Here is a 19,278-nt window from a genome sequence, read left to right as displayed (position 1 = left end):
TGATTACTAGTTTCATATGATAAGCCTAATGAAAGGAGCTTTTGTACAATATAACCATTAAAGTAAATTTCTTGTTTCACATTGAATGGGGGATCCATCGAGAAACATTCAAGGGCCACATTGGATAAACATACAGTCTTATCCCTTGATAGGTTCATTGGTTGAGGAGGATATGTAGCTTGCATATTTCACTTCATTAATGTGCCTCAATCAATAGCCCTAATGAATGCCTCCTTAATCTTTTGGCAAATGTGACACTTGTTGTTCTTGGTATGTAGATTGTTATGAAATAATGTCTTTTCACACAAGGCATTCATCATGTTCATGAAGCCAAACACTAAGGACGGGGCATTGATCTCTTGGACTCATATATACTAGTCATCATCTTCAGGTAAACTTATGAAGTGCATGGGAGGCATAACATTTGGATTTGTCTTGAATTAGCTAAGTTTATCCAATGTTAGATATTTGAGCTATTCCAAATATGAAATACAAGTATTCGAGACCCCTCACAATTATGCATGGTGAATTCTAAATAACAAATCATACTAGGATGGTGAGAGTTAATACAAATGCTTTCTAACACAGTCTGTGCCTATATATTGGGATAACTACATTCTAATCCTGGAAGAACTATGCTGCACATGTTGCTTCTACAAACCCTTCATCTACCACTTGAACCATATCTAATCCCCCATTGCCAAGTGGAGAATCATGTTGTTGAGTAATTTGATCCACAAACGAAATTTTGATGATTGGGCAAGGTAGTTTTCACTACATACATGACCAAATGTCTTAGACTCCCATTACTCATCATCTATTCATGCCAACGCTTGCTTCACATGGCATTATTCACTCCTCATATGGATACTTGTCATGAAGGGATTCTATAGCCAAGGGGACATGACTTCTTTGATGTAAGGAGAAAGAAATTGTTATACAACATCTAGAGGGATAAGGATAAAGTCTCTCTCCTTGCATTCTCTCTACATGTCCTCCACCACACTAGCTATAGTTTCTCTTTTATAATTGGAGCAAAAGATTTAATATCTTCTGGGATCTTTTCTATCATGATGTCTCCTAACATTTTTCAAACCTTATTTATGAATATTTTGAAAGCTTGATCATGGATCATTCAAATGTCACTAACATATAGGCCATATACCGATGTCTAAAGCAATGAAAACATTCATGAAAAAAATTACCCTCGTCATCGCTAAAAATGTCGATGTATGTGTTTCTATAGATACAATGCTATTTGCAATGCTTTTCGATGTATTTACTGATGCAAATAGCGACACATGCAGATAAATTAGTGACATTAATAGCGATGATTATAGAGAAAAAAAATAGAGGTGGCAAGGCATGCTGCCCTAGCACCCTTCTAGTCCCATGTGCTAAACAATGTTCCATAAAGTAATTATACATTGAGTACACAATCATCATTGAAACACATGCATCATGAGATACTCGAAAAAAAGAGTTCAATATTCAAATAAGTACAATACTGATGATGACAACTCATAGAACTACATGGAATGATAGAGAGGAGAGTCCAAAACAAACAAGAAAATGTATTTGTAGATATTGCAAAATGCAAGTCCATACAAAGAATGAGAAATATATCCAAGGAAAGCTACATAGAAAAAGCCTACATGGATTATAAGGCGAGTGCGTGCGAGAATTGAACTTTTTGAGCAAGCTTTTTACGACAACCTCCATTTCTTATTCCACATAGTCCACTTATTCCTTCTCTTCTCCTGGGTACATATCAAGTACCACTACTACCTCCCCACTACCACCACCACCACCACTACCTCTACCATCACCTCTACTGCTACCTTCACCACCATTGTCACTACCACCTCCATCGCCACTACCTTCACTGCTTCCACCACCATCATCCCCACCCATGTTTCCCCCCCATGTTAAGGTACCTCAAGTACATGTATGTATGTATGTCTCTCTCTCTCTCTCTTCTTGTGTCACTCACAAAGATACACACTTACTCTCTCTCCCTCTTCCTCTCTCCTTTCCTCCCCCCCTCTCTCTCTCAATTAGCAACTTCTCTCTTTCTTGCCCTGTTAATTTTGGAAGGTTCATGCATCAATTTTTCACAACCCTCTTAATTTTACAAGGGTCAAGGGTTTGCATGAGATCCATTGTCTTAAACACTTTTAGTAGTTAAGATCAAGATGAAAAGAATATCACATTGTTACTCCCACATGCATATATACATTCAAGTACCTCTCTCTTTGATATGTGTGATTTGCTATTACATCCCAATATACAATCATTCCATTATACACACATAAGTGAAACTATATCACACATGTTTTCACTACATTCAATTGAGCATTATTGTGTGGACGTACAAGAGGATACGATATCAAATAGTTTGATACACTTACTGCAATAGTGTGCAATATCTGTCGTTTTTCAAACTGTTCAAATAGTTAATATTAGGACAACAATATTAGCTCATTGTTACACAATCCGTTGTGCATATATACATTCACATGTGCACATGTATCTACACTTTACCCTTCCCTATATATTTTACACATGTTTTTTTTACACGTCTTATAGTATTGCAATTAAGCGAAGGCCTATACACAATATCCTTCACTTGCACATTCCTCTCTCTCTCTCTTATCCTCATTTCATTGCACTTATAAATCAACACAATCAAATAATTCCAAAAGTACATATTCATTATGCACATCAAATATAAATAAACAAGGGTGGAATGGATGCTCCAAGAGGATTGTGTCCATGGAGTTTCCTTCAAATGGGCGATGGGTATATAAAGGTATTGGATGGCTTTCTATGCATCTTCTCCATGCTATCATCCACAAATAGTGTTGTTGTTGGGTTGAAGTGCGGTCAATCAATTTCATCAAAACATTTCAAGAAAAGGGGCTTTGTATAACTCCTACTAAAAGAAGTGGTTGTGGGAGTCACTCTGCACTTGCCTTGTCCATATCGAAATACAAAGATTGGTGCTTGCTTTGATGACTTTACATATTCACTTCTAACTAGTTGGAGTAGCTTGCTTAAGTTGTATTCCTTCATTGAGATGCAAATGGCAATATCAAACAATGTGGATATTTCCTTCAAAAACTTTGTGAGCCCTAGCTACAAAATCACCCAATACTTGCCCACTTCTAGGGGCTTCATTGAGAATGGTCCCTTTTGCTTTGGCCACCTATGTAGAAGCATCCCATTCACATCAAACACAATTAATTTTCAGATTGTGGGAGGTAGCTATACATGGGCATGTGAAAAAGTGAGCACCCATGTATTGGTATGATGAAAAAGGACACTACAATTTTTCTATTGAAATTCATCGTTACTGATGTAAGGTCACCACATTCCACATTGCAATCTAAAATGGTGTCCCCTTCTTTTGTGTACATTTGCAAGAACAAGCTCCAAAAAGCCCTGTCACATTGCATGCCACCTACAGTATGTAGTATTCATATAAGGGATTAGGAATCTACTAAATGTTTACAAAACATATCTACAATGGTTTAATAACATTGGATCTCATAATACATACCTCTCACTGGGGATCTTGATGTATCTCTTATCCATTCATTCATTCACAATAATGTCATCTTTTGTGCACTCCAGAGAGATAATTCCATTGTAAGTGACACCCAAATGCATGAACACTAGACATGTACATGATTTAAAGAATGAAATACAAATTTTAGCAATTGGACTCATTGAATGGAGCCATCAAGTGTGATACGTAAATGGTATTCAACATGACCATATCATGGCTTTAAAACTCTCACCTCTCTACCTCCAATGACACAGTCAAGTATCTCGTAATGAACAATTGTGCCATGCATAAAGCCCAACACTTTTGCCATGACTCCATTCGTTAGTGTCCATCCTCCACAACCTGCTCGACGAGCTCCACCATGGAGTGTGTTGTGGCAAGGAAAAGTAACATCCGTGTATCCTTGAACACATGATTAGCTAGATTGATGGCATCGATTGACTCTACCTTAGCATGTGAGTTCCATTATGGAATTCCATTCTCTAATCCATGCACGATGCTATCTTTAGGGAGATGAACCACCATGATATCACATGTTGTGTTTATGGTTTCTTCATCAACCTCGGCCATCTTGAGTTGGTTGACATCCTCCAATGCCTCTAGAAATCGGGAGAATGCCTCACTTGGTTGATCACTTCATAATGCATTTCCTATCTCGAATGGGTCATAAAGAATAGTACGCCACTCCACCTTTGCCATCATAGTGGCATGGGAGCTAGTGACTTGCAAGGGGTCTTCCATGCAGCTTTCAATATGGACCTCTATTGACTCCGTGATTAGCAACATGTTCTTCTTATTGAATGTTACTATAGATAAAATTATTGAGACATGTTTGTCTACTTATGTGGAAGGCAAGCACATATTCTTGCACCATTGTAGCTTCGTGGGAGACAATGCCTTGCAAAGGGACTTCCACATGACTTTTAGTATGGCCCTCTACATGATGACCTTACAATTAGGCATTGTAAGTTCATAATCTTGAATTCTACTCCCCTTGCAAAAAGATAGACCATTCCCATTGACATTATATTGTGGGGAGAGAGAAAAAACCATGAGTCACACTTATTACCGGTAGCTACCATGTCCCCTAGCACAACTAGTCCATGTTCATGCATTCTTTCCTATTAATATTTTCTCATCACTATTAATATCGTATAATGATAGAATGTTTTTAAGTTTTCTCATCATCTGATAACGACATGTGAAATTCATGAGCATCATTTCTTTACCTCTTTGCACACAAGCCATACCTATTGTCTTTACAAATCCAAGACCTTTTGTTCTTTCACCCTCTATACAACAGCATAAAACATTCTTATTATTACATCGGTGATGAACAAGGTTTACATGCTTTCACATCATGAGTTTTCTACATAAGTAAGCTTACCATCTCGGGGCTCTATAATGTGTGTGTCAGTGGGATGCTATGCTATGTCCTCGGTTATTGCCTCATTGCTTTCCATCACAATCACTCTCTATACTGGTGTGTAAGGTAAGCCTCTCCACCATAAGATCTAGAAGAACTTGCTCTATCCTTTTATCCATGCTAATGACATGAACCTCCTTAGTGTTGCCTTCCACTACAAATCAGGTCCATTGAAAATAGGTCAAGGGATGGAACAATACAGATCCTTTGGAACAATATGGATGAACATGTAATAAATGACAAACTTGCAACTTTCAATTATCTTACCTCTATTGCTTGAGTGCATTGTTTGTTGCATCGTTGGGATTGTGATCTGCTCTTCAGTGCTATCAATCAAGGGATCTGCATGGTATGGCGATTATGATTCATGTTCAGTAAAATATTTTTACTATAAGAATACAAGAGATGTCTAGGCTATAATACTTTAAAACATTGAATCTTTTGGGTGTGGAGAAACCAAATTAATTGGTGATTGAGGGCCAATCTCCACTTGGCCTTTCTTTGATGATATTAGGTATGTGCTTGCTCTTTTGTTTTGTTTTTTTAAGGATCGCACTACTAGTATCATTTTTTTGTAAACCAATCGTAGTCTCTTTATTAGGAGACAACAAAGTGCAATAGACTCCTAAGGATGCAACTTATTTTACTTACCACACCTTTGGAACATTGTATCTCTTGTTGTTAACCCTCAAACGAACAAGGTGGAAAATCCGGAAAATATAAAGCAGAAGACAAAGGCCAAGGCAAAAGTGAAACGGAAGATGAAGGCGCACCAAGAAGAATCTGGAAACACAAGAAGTGCAAAAAAGTCCTAAATAAAGGAGAGAGGTGCACAAGAGAAGCGTAAGTTAATACTCGTGTAAAAGAGCGCAAGGCGCACAAGGATTTATTTTAAAGAGCGACGGGCTCTCGCCCGTGCAAATTGTAAAGGTAGATGAGCGGTAGGAAGGAAGCTAGAAAGATAGGAGGACAATGGGAAAAAGGGCCTAGGCCACGGCCAGCCATGTAAAAAAGGGGATAAGGGGATGACCGCCCAAAAGGGATTTAGGGTTTTGTATATAAAGTTGAAAAGTGAATGAGAAGCTCACTCTTGTGTGTGGCCAAAAGTGACTCTCCTCTTCTTCTTCTTCTTCTTCTTGTTCTTGCTAGCTTGAGCTTGTGCTTGAGAGAGGGAGTGTGAGGGAGTGAGTGTGTGAGGGTGAGGGACCGGGGAGGAGAAGCTCTCCATTTTCTCCTCTCTTCTTCTCTTCTCTTCTCTTCTCTTGCTCGCGGTAATGGAGCTTGGAGCATGGAGCTTGAGGATGGAACTTGCTTGAAGCTTGCACTTGGATCGTGGAGCTACCGGAGTGCGCAGGAGAGGAGGTAACTCGATCGGCATGGAGGAAAGCTCACTACACCTGTAGAGATAGATAGCACGTCGGCTATGTGAGAGGTAGCCATTAGTGCTTGACTTGGAATGCTTGAAGCAATAAGTGGTCCGTGGGTCTTGGCAGTTGAATGAGACCAACAAATTCAAGCCTTGAGCACTTGCACGCTTTGAATCGAGCATTGAAATAGGGTTTTCCCCAAACCGGTGCTTGAGGTAGATAGGTAGGAAGCGAGGGAGTTTGAAGAGGTATTCAATCTCCTTAGCAAGTAGGTTTTTGGTGTTTTGGATTTGGGAAAGTATGTTGGAGTAGGGTAAGTATTCTCTTTATGATTTGGATGCATTAGGGTGGGAAAAAATAAAGAAAAAGAAGAAAAACAAGCATTGGGATTTCTGCTGTCATAACAAGGCAAGAGGGTTTGATTTGCTTGTCGATTTGCATTTTGGAGTTTATTTGCTATTCCAGGTACATACAACTCTTTCCCTCCACCCATAGCTTTGATCTGGAGGTGTGGGCAATAGGTCATGATCTAAATCTTGTGATTCGAGTGATTTATTGTTGCATTGGCCAAAATCGCACCATGTTTGACCCGCCATCCGAGTGACAGTGATTCTGGGCCGAGTCCCAGAATCGGCCCTCTCGACGGCCAAATCAACCATTTGGCCCTTGGCCCTACCGGCTCGGCCCAACCCCACTTAGACAAGTTGCCATTCGACCCAGCCGAATTCACCATTCGACCCTTGGCCCAACCTGACTCGGCCCTCGGACACCCACACACGGACTGGCCGAATTTGACATTTGGACCAGTTACATTCGGCCCTAGGCCATTCGGACGGGCCAAATCGGGCATTCGGCCCCTGCAATTCGGACCTGTTGGGCCGAATTTGGATTTTTTCACATTTTAACCAATAGACCTTAAAACTAACCGAGAAACCATATAGAGCCGAAACCACATCATAGATCTATCACTGGGCTGAAATCTAGGGCAAGTAGTTCAAAACTTGGCTACAAAAAGTCCTTCAAATCGGGCATGGCATTGGAACCCCGCAGAGGGGGCTCTGCCCCCTCCGCACCTCCCCCAAGGAGGTTGGAGAGAAAACGTGTGCCGTGACAGGTCCTCCAAATTAGATCCTAGTGTAGTAAGGGCTCTGCACAAGCATAGATCCTTACTTGCAAAACAACAACCAAAAGCCCATACCCGGAAGAAAGACAAACAGAGACCCTAGAACCTCAATGGGTCAATTTAGGAAACAAGGGCACAAAGACATACCACAAAAACATATATAGATTGCGTCCGGACTGCATCTAGTCAAAGCAGAATGGAACAACATCAAGCTATGACTGCGAGGATGATTAGACGTGATAGTCTTAATAATAGATGCACCTTGAATGACACTATTGAATGACACTACACAGATGACCTAAGACATCAGTGGAGAATCCACATCTGGTCGTGTAATTGGGGACTCAAGGGCATGTATCAGAAGGCTTGAATTTACAAGCCAAGACCCAGAAGACAAAGACATAGTACCACCTGCTTATCTTAGGGTCAAAATGTGAAGAGAGAGCACACTGTCGATGCTCTCATTAATGACCTATGATGCATGGACCCTACTAGGCCAACCAGAGCTCACACCGACTAATGCAACTCTTAGTCCTTATGGGAGACACTCAAAGCACTTATAGGGAAGTGCAAAATCCTTGTAACCATTGAAACGGAAAGCTTGCCTATCCTATTCCATGTTCCTTCAAATAGTGCTAATTGTGGAAAGGAAACCCTCCTCGGATGACCTTTCAAAAGGGTGACGAAGTGTGAGGCTGACTATGTAACACAGAGGATACACTTGACACTACCGGGTGTGAGGATAATCACAACCTTTAGTAAGGGTGACCTCATCAAACCTCGAGGGAAAGATAAGAAACATTCTGACATAGCAGGCAAGCCTAGTAATGAGGGCAAGGACTTGTTGAATGAGTTGGTACAAGCGCATGTTGAACAGAGAGAACTGGTGGGCAAGGCCATGCTTGAAAGAAGAAGGTCAGGAGACAATGCCAAGGACGCGCTTTGGACTTACAAATATTGTAGAAGACCCCAAAAGAAGCCCAAGCATTATAGACGAAGGTATCGATGAAGAGCCATCACAACACCGAGATGGATATCCAAAGCATTGCTACGTACTCAAGGGTATTATGTAGGTAACTGATGGATTTGGATACCAAAACCCCTTGCTAAACCTCCTCTATCAGCTAAAGAATGGATTACATCAAAAGCAAAGAAGCGCAGAAGGAAATCTAAACAAAAATCCAAGTCTTGAGGCAAGAAACCAAGCATGACTATTTGAAAAGGTAGATCCTCTGTCTAGTGTGCTTAATAAGCGGACATAAGATATAACCGTTGAGTGTGCATAAAAACCATTAGTTCTCAAGGAGCCTTTGACTTTTCAAGAGGATAATGAGCACCACAGGCACAACGTTGCTCATGATAAGGCTAATTGCTCAACAAAGCAAATGGTAGAATAACCTAACAGCTGTAAGAAAATCTTCAAGCCAACACCTAGGAGTCCCAAGTCTCCTATACCCTTTTTCCCTAAACGCACATAGAAAGCACAACAACAATCATAAAGTGCAGCTGCTTAATCCCAATCTCTATCACCATTTGAGCTTCCAAATGTCCAAGAGGTGGGACATGACACTACCCTTAGCTCTTAGCCTAAGGATATGCCTGTGCAATCCATTGTGACTAGCTCAACTGATGCTCGATCTACACAAGTAAATGCGCAAAGGGCAACAAAAGACATGGCCACTTCTAATGCCCAAGGACTTGGCACTGCACTCCACCAATAGCAGCTAGTCCACTGAACTAGCAGCTACTACTTTCAATCAGGAATCACAGCAATCACAGCCTTTGATCGTGCTGATGCCTCTTGCGGAACGTGTCCTTAGCAATTCGCATCTAAAGCCTAGGCTTGAGGAGAAACCTCTCGAAGATGTGGCCAAGAATATGGTGCATCTAACCAATGAACCTAGCAAGGCTGTCCAACAGGTCGCAGCTATGTCCCATGAGGACACACTAGAGAAAGAGAAAGATGAGGCCCAACCAAGCACATCAACGGCTGACCTAGTTCAAGGTCCTAAGTCGTTAAGGGATACACCTTCATTGACCAAGAAAAAGAGGAGAAAACAACAAAAACAACAACAATTACAAGTAGTTGTGGACACCAAGAAGACGGAGACCAAGAGCACGGAAGGGCTTGGGAATAAAGCATCGAGTCCACCCACTAAGGAACCCATTGCCATCTCTCCTAACAATGGTAAAACCTCAAACACATCCGTGTGTTTTGATAAGTCAAAGCAACCATTACCATCAACGGTTGCTTGCAACACTCAATCCACCAACAATGGAACTCGCATTGACCAATTACGAGTAGATACAACACTGTCACAACAAGGTGACAAGATTATACCAGTCACCTTCAAGGAGGACTATGACACAATAATAGTAAGGCCTCATGAGAAACATGAAAACCTCGAGAATATGAGCAACCCTAGCATTGACCAATCTTGCTCCTCTAGGCTCGAGTCCCCAGCTATGCTAAAGCCTAGGGAAACTCTTAGAACCTTGCATGAGATAACAACTGAGCAAGCCTTCATAGAACATAGAAGTGTCACAAAGTGCTTGACCGAGTGGGATGCTAAACTCAAATTATTCACATGGGTCTATGTCCTCGTAGACATGGGCACATTCCCTAAGGAGCAACTTGAGGAATACTTGCCATTTTTCCTATCCTGGGAGGAGCAAGAATATCTTAATGAGCACTATGACAAGCTCCTATATGAATGCATGCAACTTATCTTTGATGAGGAGGCCGATGAACTGCGCTTAACTGTGACATTCAGCGAAGAGCTTTGCCAACCAAATCTCTTAGAGATAGAGCAATTAAAGCAACAATTAGAGGGTTGAAGTCAATTTGAAAAACAATGGTTTGAAAACCGCATTACAATGGCCGAACTGGGAGCCTAGATTATGATGGCCAGATTATGACGGTCTGAAAGGAGCAATTGGCCAAATGGCAGTCTCAAAGAGACCCAACCTACGTGGCGCCAACTTCCTTTTGAGTACTGACTGCCATTCGAGGTATGGACTTAGCGGGAACTAGCCAAGAGAACTCTTTGGCTGATAAGGTTCTCACTGAGGAGGAGCTACATGTTGCAAGTAGAATCGGACAAGGTACCATGCTACTCGATGTTGCAAAATATCTATTGATATTGAGTAAGCTGCCACGAGTATTGGATGTGTGTGCCACACTCCAGTACAATCTTGAGTTCTACAATTGGTTTTATCCTTACGAAGTAACATGGATTTATAAATGTGTATATAAATAAACAATGAGTTTTGTGAATGTGTATAGATAATACAAAAAGAAAAAAAAGAAAAAAGAAAAAGCAAAAAGCTAGCACACACACAAGCAATGATAATCAAGTGCAAGTGATATGCATCGAAGTCAACAACATGGGATTCAAGTAAGTGATGTCTCTTTGAGTTGCACTTGTTCATTATGGTTGAAGCATATGACTTGCATGTACTCTCATGAGTTGTCAAGTGGATGCAAAACGACACAAGTCTTTGTACGAAAGTGTTGAAGGCCCAAGTCACCACAAGACCACCAACCTCACAAGAGCCATGATGAAGCCTCACCGCCGAAAGTGAAATTCACCCTTGCCAATCGCCCACATCGCATGGCCCAAAGCCTAATCAGTGGTGGCCACTCTCTCTTTCTGGGTCAAACTCTACACGTTACAAAGAGGTTTTTTGCAAAATCTCAAGTGTATCTCTCCATCTCAACGACAGTTTCTCTAGCATCAAGGCTAGTAACACAATCATCCTTGTAATATCCATTTTTCACAGCCTTTGGTTCTCGACATTTCTTAGTCCAAATGAAAGGCTGACAGCCTCAATGTATTGCATTGGCTGCATTCATTTTATCCAAAAAAAAGAGAAGAGAGAAAAAAAAAGAGAGCACTCAGGATCACAACACAGCACCTAGGGGTCCTTAAATTAGGTACGTCCAATGACCTTGGTTGGCTGGCTCTGTCCCTAATCCCCTAGCCCTTTTTTACATCCCCCACAATTGTTCAGGGCACATCAAGGGTAGGACATACCTAGGGAGCTCATTTTGCCTATGGTTAGACCTGTCACCCTAAACCATTTGCACAATTCTTTTTCGCACTCCATCTTAGTGCCATTGCAATCAATAGTGGTAAGCAAGGCATGGAAGACTATGGAAAGTACATTGTACTCGTCAAGTAGCCACAAACTACCAAAGCTAAGGCATCAATGAGCTTAATTATGCTACATCGTGTGGTCAAAATCACAAATGATGTCTCAAGAAGCCTTCAAGTGTACTTCTCCTCAACATTGACAATTTTTCCCATCCCATCGAACCCTTGCGTCATCCACAAATTGCTACGAGGAACCGGTCCAATAGTCTTCTACCTACATAATATCTAAGTAGGCACGTGCACTCACATAATATCTACATCACAATCTATACACACTTTGGGTCCTCAAGTGCAGGACATTACTCTCAGCATGCTTAGAGTTCGACTTGTCTCCCAAACTAATCAAATTGTGCACGATAAGAAGACTAGCACTACCCCAGGGAGAGACCACATATGAGAGGTTTTCAATTGCAGGTATTGCAAACTCCAATGAAAGTACCATCAGCTCTTCACGAACACTCAACTCTGAATTCTTATCCTTCATCATCGTGCAATCCCACCAACGAATCGTCGCCCGCCCCAGAATCCCTGGAACATCAACACCTGTGCCAATCCATGAGTGCAACTCCCAACAAAAGCCAGCCCTATCCCCAACTTCAACAACCCTATCACCAACCAATCACACCAACAAAGTGCCACCAACCACCTTCATCCGCACCACCATTAAAACTCCTCCAAGGCCAACTACAACAGTCCCTTTCACCCACGTCTTCAGTGCATGCCAAAGCCTGCTACCTACGGCGGTGAGTGCCATGGGACTGATACTCGTCTAGGAGGGGGGTAATGTTAACCCTCAGACAAACAAGGTGGAAAATCCGAAAAATGTAAAGTAGAAGACAAAGGCCAAGGCAAAAGTGAAACAGAAGATAAAGGCACGCCAAGAAGAATCTGGGAACACAAGAAGTGCAGAAAGGTCCTAAATCAAGGAGAAAGGTGCACAAGAGAAGCGCAAGTTAATACTCGTGTAAAAGAGCGCAAGGCGCACTAGGATTTATTTTAAAGAGCACCAGGCTCTCACCCGTGCAAATTGTAAAGGTAGATGAGCGGTAGGAAGGAAGCTAGGAAGATTGGAGGACAATGGGAAAAATGGCCTAGGCCATGGCCACCAGCCATGTAAAAAAGGGGATAAGGGGATGACCGCTCAAAAGGGATTTAAGGTTTTGTATATAAAGTTGAAAAGTGAATGAGAAGCTCATTCTTGCGTGTGGCCAAAAGTGGCTCTCCTCTTCTTCTTCTTCTTCTTCTTCTTCTTCTTCTTCTTGCTAGCTTGAGCTTGTGCTTGAGAGAGGGAGTGTGAGAGAGTGAGTGTGTGAGGGTGAAGGACTGGGGAGGAGAAGCTCTCCATCTTCTTCTCTATTCTTCTCTTCTCTTCTCTTGCTCACGGCAATGGAGCTTAGAGCATGGAGCCTGAGGATGGAGCTTGCTTGAAGCTTGCACTTGGATCGTGGAGCTATCGGAGTGCATAGGAGAGGAGGTAACTCGATCGGCATGGAGGTAAGCTCACTACACCTGTAGAGATAGATAGCATGTCAACTATGTGAGAGGTAGCCATTAGTGCTTGGCTTGGAATGCTTGAAGCAATAAGCAGTCCGTGGGTCTTGGCGGTTGAGCGAGAGCTCCCACACTTGCGTTTGGTTCTTTCCTTGAATAATTTTGGTACAAACATTTCTCATTGGAGGGGTATTCGCCTTCTAGGTAGTCGAGGAAGATAGGGCATCTTTGATATACCTCATCATCCCACTCTTGCTCTATCTGGTAATCCTCATATATATGCTAATCAATTTGTAGGTCCACCCAGTCCTTGCATTCTCCTAGTAGAGTTTGTATACCCCCCTCTCCATCTGCCCATACTAGCAGGCAAAGCCACCATTACATTTTTGGAATGGATTAGCAAGATAGTATCACAAACATGCTATAAGAGAAGGATATTTTGGATTACATGTACAAAAGCCTCCATGCTGCCAACTTTGATGACTTCTATGAATTTGTATCTTCATGCTACTTGAAATCATGGAAGACAATGCCAAACATTTACTCTCTATGTTTTCTCTTTATCTCATGCGTGTATTGGAAGAAAAAATTGTGTTCCACTCAAATGTTATAATAGTCCTTCCAACTCAAGAGTAGTCTCCTTCTGTTGTTTTGCAACATGGCCTAAAAGGCCTCTTGTCTCACCCAACTTTGAATCGGCGCATTTCACTTGCTCAAATCAAAGTTATATGTACTAATTTGTTGGACTTACAATATAGATAATATAGATGAATGAGAATAACCTACGTTCAGGCATGCCCATCAACATTCAAATTTTCCTATCAAAACTCTCCATGGCCTTCAATATCCTTACGTGATTTGCCTCATTTAGCTTTGAGGATGTCAATGTGTATACTCTCTTCTTTTTTAGCACAACCCCGATCTTAGAGCCCCACTCCAAGCATGAGATAGTTTTTCATTGACAAAAACATTGTTACTTCAGACCAATGTAGTTTGACTACATATCAATGGCAAGTGCAGAGAGATAAGAACTTACTTATACCACTTTTCTATGAGGATTGGGTCTACAACTCATAGCAAATGTCGAGTTTTCTTGATGAGATTTTCATTAATAGTGTAGTATACCTCACTCCTCTTGATTCTAACCAAGCTCAGAGTCGGAGAGTTGTGTGCGTTTCTGTTCAATTGGCAACATTGCCATATCATACTTGTCTTGCACTTGGTAATTAAGGACAACATTATTACATTGGAGAAAAATGTGTAAAGGTAAAACAAATAGTTAAGTTAGCTTGAAGAACTATCTATCTTTCACATGACGTAGGCAAGTGCAATCAATGGTGCCTTGTACCATGTGGGAATGGATATTGGCTTTTTGTGTGCTTGCACCCATGCCTTTACATCATCAACTAACTTGTCAAAGATAGTTGTGTGGTCACTCTACCCTAGTATCCTTGCTTCACAAAACAAGGTCTAGATACAAGGTACGGATAACCCCCTTTTGTGCTAGCCTATATACATTATACATTAGTGTTTTATGCATATTTCTTCATCGATGTGACCTTTAGTGCATAAAGGCATTTCAAGCATATGAGAAAATGGTTCACTACATACCTGTTTGTACAAGATATAGTTGACAAAATCTCCCCCTCTGCCACATGTCACTTTCACAAGGTGACAATCAATGGGCACATGTTGCCTTGTATTATTTGGAAAGGCTATTGCAAATAATCAATTATGTTAACGATGACATAAGCAATAAACACATTGGAAAATGTCAAGGTCCTACAATCTAGGGCCACTTGCATGTGCGTATCTCATTCATCTTTCAACATAATAGAAGATATTCTTGAAGATGTAGAACTATGCCTTAGTCTCTTAGACCTAAAAGGTGAGAAGGATCAAAGCTTGCACTTGGAGAGCTATGGCGGGAGAGCAAGATAAAAAAAGAGAGAGACGAGAAATGGGAACTTCAATTGTCACAATGTGTAACCAACCTTCCCCTTTATTCATCTATCATTAAAAGAATAAATAATAAAGTGATGGTGATAGGCGCTCGCCACCTACAATGTGCAATGGCGGGTACTATCAGTGTAGTAATACACAGGTGACTAGGCGGAGGCGCCTTTACCCCCAACAACCTCCCACTTAAAGGCGAATTTGCCCCAATGAGGAGTGAAAAAGAAAAAGAAAAAAAAGAAAAGATAGTACAATGTACAAAAAAGAAAAGATAGTACAATGTACACATGTACAACAAGATGAGAAAAAACGTAATCTCATCCAACACCCATCAATCTCCTGAGAAAGGTAAAGCACTTAGTAGTGAGGCTTTTCGTGAGCAAATCTGCAAGATTTTCATCAGTTGAGATCTTGACAAGATCAACAGACTTGTCCTCAATGACCCCACGTATGAAGTGATACCTGACCTCAATGTGTTTCATCTTCGCATGGAAGACCGGATTCTTGGCTAGTTGAATAGCACTCATAGAATCAGAATGCAGCATAGGTATAGCATCAATCCCAAGGTTATGAACCAAATGGCCTAAGTATATGGCCTCTTTGCAAGCCTCAGTGGTAGCTGCAACATACTCTACCTCAGTGGTAGATAGAGCGGTACACTTCTGAACCTTGGACATCCAAGAGACATCACCTCCAGCATAGGTGAATACATAGCCAAAAGTGGACTTCCTACTATCTACATGTCTTGCATAATCGGAGTCTGTGTACCCCACAACTCTTGTATTCTGGCTGCCATAGCAAATACACATATCTGATGTGCCCTTTAGGTATCTCATGATACCCTTCACAACATCCCAATGTTATTTGCCAGGTGTAGCCATATAGCATGCCACAACACCAATTGCAAAGGAAGACAATGATCACAAGAATCAAAATGAAAATAGTCAAGGGGCGGTAAGTACTACAAACCAAGAAGCATTTTCATTCCCTTAATGGAAATGTTTCCCAAACGGGCATGCCAAAGAGATACATGAGGTAAGACCCCACAAACAAAGCATGATCAATTGTAGATCTAGAAACAACTAAGGGATAGAGGCTGCCATCCTTGAAACCTCTCACATGCACAAGCCCGCCATGAGTAATCTTCTATGCAGAGTCTCCAAAAGATACATGATATCTTGTGTCATCAAGCTATCCAATGGACATGAGGCTACGTGTCAATGCAGGTACATGACATATATCATGCATAACAAAACTGCTGCTAGATGGAAGTTGTAGCCTAACATCACTAATGCTGACAATCTCAAGAGACCTGTCATCACCCAAGCGTACAGAACCTGAAATAGAATGGTATGAATGGAACCACTGTCCGGAAGTCATCACATGAAAGGACGCACTTGAGTCTAAGAGCCAACATTGTGCATAAATAGAGTGTATCTTTGACATATGCAAAGCACTAGATGAAGTTGTTGCAAAGATATAATCCCCATCACTATCCTCGGGTTGCATAACATTGATCTCTTCAATTTTAACCCTTGACTTAGTAGGTACTATGCTACGATCAGAAGACTTTTCTTGCACTTTCTCTTTCACCTTGTCTTTGTGCCTTTTATTGCACAATTCATGACACAGTGGCCTTTCTTCCCATAATGATGACAAGTCAGATTTGCATTTCTCCCATGAGACTTACTATGCGACTTGCCATGCGACTTGGACTGATATTTCTACAAATCCCATCCATGACCATTACCATGGGCATTCTTTGCATTTCTATCATGTTGGCCTCTAACTGTTAAAGCATGAGACAAACGAGAGGCATCCAAATTCTTACGGTTTATCTCTTTTTGTAGGAGAGAGCTTTCGACATCAAAGAGCTTCAAAGTAGTGGCAGAAGCACATAAGGTAGTGCGGAACACACCCCAAGATTAATTAAGAGTTCCAAGCAAGAACAATGGAGTGATATCTTCTTTGAAATCAATGCCCTGCGAAACCAAGTTCTTAAGAATAGCATGAAAATGGCTCAAATGAGTTGACATGGTCACATTCTCTTTCATGCAGAGATCCATAAGCTGTTTCAACCAATACATTTGACTTGCAGGACTTTGCTTGTCATATAGGTTCTTAATCTTATCCCAAAGGTGCGAAGCACTCTGTGCTTCCTCAACCACATTGTAATGCACTTGTTTAGTGAGAGAAAAGATGAGGGTAGACTTGCATAACTCATCAAGCTCCATCTATTCATCATTAGTCATAGTTTCAGGTTGCTCTCCACTCAACCTTAGTGGCTTTATTTGCGATTTCTGCACCAATACCTACCAAACTTGGCTCTTCCACAATAGGCATAATTCATACCATCAAGCTTAATGATGTTGAAGATAGCACTCTCAATGGAAGAAGATGCCATACTGCAAGCTGAAACAGTGCACACAGTTCAAAATTGCTTGATGTAAACTATAGAAAATGACAAAAAAACCACCAAAACCAAGGCAAAATGGTGAGAAAGGAGCATTTAATGATACTGCCCACCAAGTACCATCAAAAGTACATCAAAATAGGATGATTCAGCATGAAAATTTCATGTCAGTCCATACATAAATGCTTGCTTTAATAGATTTTAGAACTATGAAAATGAGAGCCGACAGTGCCAAAAGCGCATCCCAAGTTAATCAAATACTGCCAAGTCCAAAGCTGACATCATGCAGGCATAGCATAGGCATATGACAGTCGATAATCATGAACAAGCACCCAAGCATGTCATACAAACATTTGCCATTGAGTCGATACACCCCCAATCAATGGAGCAAAATGTACATGCCACTGCCAAGACTTGACACAAGTAGGTGTTAGCTCACAGAAAAGGCTCATAAGCAAGTATAGTGGACCAAATAGTAGAAGCCAAGCATAATCCAAAGTGAAGATCCCAGTAGTCTCAAGTATCCAAAGTGCTCAATAGCATAAGTAGCCTGCTCAATGTCTACTCAATGTCTGTCAAGCATCCAAAGACGCTCCCACTGCCACAAAAGCCATAAGTGTCAAGGACAAAAGCTCAACAAAGGCATACCAAAGCACCATCGAATAGAAGATCCAAGATCAAGCATCAATAAGACATCATGAGCATATAGGCTCTGTAGCATCCATATATAGCATCCATAGACATCAAGTACATCCAAACTGTAACTGTGGCAAGCCAAGAAATAGCCAAAGTAAGCTTTGCACAATCTAATGTCAAGTCCAAGTAGCAATCAACTCCAAGATAATGTAACTAGCATGTATAGAGATGGCATAAGCCAAGCATGCCAAGACCGGTCATACATAAGCAAAGTACATGGCATAAATACATCAAAGATGGAGATCCAAATGCTATGTAAAGCTCAAGCTCAACCAATGATCCGAGAGCAAATCCAAGCTCTATGTCGATCCCCGAGTGTCACTACATTAATGTATACATCCAAGACATGTCCCGTTTCCAATGGGCATGAACAAACATAAGTAGATGAGCTTCAGCCCACTATTTTACAACAATGATTTACTACTCAGGACTAAGTATTTGCAGCCCTTAGATTAAGCCAAAGTCATGGCAAAGCACTAGCATTACATCCACCAACCAATAGGCATCAATGGCATAGCATATGGGCATCAATTGAAGTGTAGATGAGCTCCAATCTTCATGTAAAGGTCTGTAATAGACATAAACAACATGTCTGTTGTATACATAGTCAAGGAGGAGCTCACAAACAATGTCTCAAATCAAGCTCAAGCATTGGAAGACATCAACCATCATTGCCAAGTGTGCCACAATGATCTATGAGGAAGGCATGACCATCATTTGATTTGGGGAGCTATTGTCCACTTTTACCTACAATAGACACTATTCACATGAGCTATTGGAGTCTGTTATAAATGGTGTGATTCAGAGTGCTCAAGGGCTTTAGCAAGTGTCAAGGGAGGCACACAAGAAGCCTCAAGTAGCCACAAGAGGTCTATGATGAGATATGAAGCATGCCAACTTCAATGGTGTTGCCCCCTTTCTCTTCTCAGACCTGTAGACTTGTGAACTCTATGAAACCCTAAAGAAAATGAAGAAATACCTCTGATGCAATGCCCTGAGAGTGCCTAAAGGGGCCAAGAAGGTACTCAAGAAGCCAAGGAACGATGGGAGCTTGAGAGAATCGACTATGGCTGTCGAG

Source organism: Lygodium microphyllum, chromosome 4 (assembly GCF_053477565.2).
Source record: "Lygodium microphyllum isolate KBCC chromosome 4, Lygodium_microphyllum_v1.1.10, whole genome shotgun sequence".
Taxonomy (NCBI): domain Eukaryota; kingdom Viridiplantae; phylum Streptophyta; class Polypodiopsida; order Schizaeales; family Lygodiaceae; genus Lygodium; species Lygodium microphyllum.
The sequence above is the reverse complement of the archived record's forward strand: the minus strand, read 5'-3'. Positions refer to the sequence as shown.